Genomic DNA, 3,176 nt, shown 5'->3' on the forward strand with positions numbered 1-3,176 from the left:
CCTAAGATAACCTTTCATTAATCATGAATTTATATAACTTCCGTCCAGGCGACGGGTACTCCAGTTAATATTCGCACTATTTTACTACAATCACACAATGTTAAATGTGTAACTTTATAAAGTGCGTAAACTGTGTGAAGATAAATAAAACAACTCTTAAAACATAACTCCAAATTACAGAATAAGCTATATTAGAAACAGAACTTGATGTCAGCAACTAATAGGGTTTTCGGATTTCCAGAGGGAAAACTGAGACATTCTCCCTTCCCCCAACCACCTCCCCTATGTTTTGACACTGTAAAAGTTCTAAAACAGTTTAAATTATATAACACAATTTTTATCATTTGCTAAAATGGATAGGTGGTTAGGGCGCTCGACTCGCAATCTGCGGGTCGCAGTTTCGCATCTCCGTCACACCAAACATGCTCGCCCTTTCAGCCATGGGTGCGTTATAATGTGACAGTAAATCCCACTATTTGTTGGTAAAAGAGTAGCCCAAGAGTTGGCGGTGTGTGGTGATGACCAGATGCCTTCCCTCTAGTCTTACACTGCTAAATTAGGGACGGCTAGCGCAGATAGCACTCGTGTAGCTTTGCGCGAAATTCATAAGAAACAAACAAACAATTATCATTTGCTAAATAATCTGATGTTTAAAGTATCATGTCTTAAAACCATAAACAAAGAAAATCAGTTAAAATAATAATAATAAACGTGCGCTTAAGATGTATTGAAAATATTTCAAAGAAATACGCTGCTTCTTTGTTTTTTCGCGGCTGGACAAGGCTTCAAATCTCAACTTCCAGCATTTGCCCAATGACAGGTTAGATAAAAAAAAAATATATAGTAGAAAGGGGGGGGGCATGGTACTGTGTGATCTGTATTTGTCAGATGATTCTCCAAGCATAATTTAAACGAGCTGTGTATATTGACAAACTACATATCAAACTTACATTGAAGTGTAGAGAAACTATAACAACTTAAGACATTTACTTTTTCTGATCGGGGCAATCCTAGTTTTACTGGAATGTCTCGTAACCCTAGTAATTATACACGTATTTCAGTGAGACAGTTTTAATTGTTTCGTTCCTCGCGTACAGGATTTGAAGCATATGAGCTAATGGATTAATTCAGTATCAATTCCTGGTAAAACACGTTTTAAGAATTCAAACTATAACATTCTTCCCTTCGCACATACGAGGCTCGTCCTTAAGCCTTACCTCACTATTGTGGAATGGTCACGTTGGGCATCACTTTTTGTGTGTGGTACTCCAACCAGAACCACTTTCAGTACGAGCGAGTGCTCCATCAGGTGATCCAAAGGGTTAGTCTGATAGAAGTTGCTAATAAGACATTTTTTCAACAACTCAAATTACTTATTATTTATTTCTGTAGTGCATATTGGTGTAGAGAATACATATTAATGCTGAAAATAATCGACCTTATAACACCAAAATGTTGTTTTTATTTAATTAGACACTCAACGTTTCGCTTTACATCTTCTTCAGGAGCGTTCACTAAAATCTCAAACTACTACATTCTTCCAATACAAATGTGATATTCTTAGGTGTGCTGATAACCTTCAAAATAATAATGTAACACAATAATTCGAGAGATGTCAGGAAATGTATTATAATGTTAAACTGAATTTTTCTAACTCTGACTGAGTTTCAAACAGGAAGAGACTGAACATGGTGTAAATAAAGAGAAACGTAAGCTTTATTTAACTCTATATGCCCGGGTGGGAGTCAAATTGCGCATGCCACGACCTTTAACAGAGTGTCATTCAACATAGTATTATGTAATTGATGTCGGAGTTATCAACTATTCATTCTGTCCTACAATGCTAATTTAGCGACAGTTCGTGGTAGAGGAGAGTAAGTAATAGATACAATATACAGGGATACTGAAGAAACTGTTGATGTGTATTTCAAAATTTGTAGAAGTTGTGCAAATAATATTCAAACTATACAAAAGTTGTTGTTTTCTATTCACATCACCTTGCACTCCGACTTGTCAGAGCCTTAGTCAGACTTACTGAGTACAACTATTTTTATAACACATCTGATTTTTTGTGTACAACAGACTCGTACATTTTATTAAACGCTTGCCACATTTCGGAATTATAATCAACATTTCTTCTCCAATACAAGGTCGGTCCAATTGGAGCAACCAAATGCAAATTGAGTTAATATACCAAAAACAAAGTGACAAGTACACTACAAAATAGACATCACTTATCATAACTGAAGATCCAGCTCTAGACCGTCTCCCAGATTAACATTAACTTACTTATTCCAAACTAAGAAAGCACAACACTACATATAAACTTTATAGGCCGAGTGTGACCCAGTTGTTAGCGTGCTAAACTATATATCTGCAGATCAAACATTCACGTCTCGTTACTGTGATAGTAACAACAACAACAAAAAATCTCTGCACTCTGGTACCGTAGGTGCACTTTAAGGGAAATCGTCGAACCCAGTATTTGGTCAGATATGGGTAACCCAAGTAATGATGGTGGATGTTGCTGACTGTCTTCCCTCTAGTCTACAAGTTTAAAATTTGGCATGCGTAAATATCTAAAAACAAACAAACAAAATTTATAGTAACCTTCTCAAAGTGCATGCGTTATTAACGCCACTGCTGGTCATTCCAATAGCAAATAAAGATGACAAATCATCAAGGTATTATCTGACCCTCCAATAGAAAAGACCACTGTTCTCCTTTACACAGTATGTTCTGCTATAGAGTATATTTTCACACAAGACAATATTGTACAGAAAAGGGAATGATCCAGAATAATACATAACTGGTCGAAAGTAATCTAGCCACTATTCATGACCAACATTTTATTGTTAAAACTACACATGGCTAGAAAAGTATATATATTGTAAATTTAGAAATTTTAGGTGACTATGAATGGTTACTTTACTTAATTAAAGAAGACAGGAAACAACATACTTTGTATGCTATACAAATACGGCTCTTTGTTGAGTGAAAGTTTTTCTTGTGGTAATGTCATTGTTTGCATTTCTTGTAGGTTGTAACGAATTTGTTGTTGTGTATTTATTTTAATATCAACGTTGTTTAGATTAAGTTTATATTTAAAAATATGCAGAGCTTGTAGTGTTAGATATGTATTGCGCAAATTTAGCCTATTCCCCAAAGTTGTAGAA

This window comes from Limulus polyphemus, unplaced genomic scaffold, assembly GCF_000517525.1.
Source record: "Limulus polyphemus unplaced genomic scaffold, Limulus_polyphemus-2.1.2 Scaffold10, whole genome shotgun sequence".
Classification (NCBI taxonomy): Eukaryota; Metazoa; Arthropoda; class Merostomata; order Xiphosura; family Limulidae; genus Limulus; species Limulus polyphemus.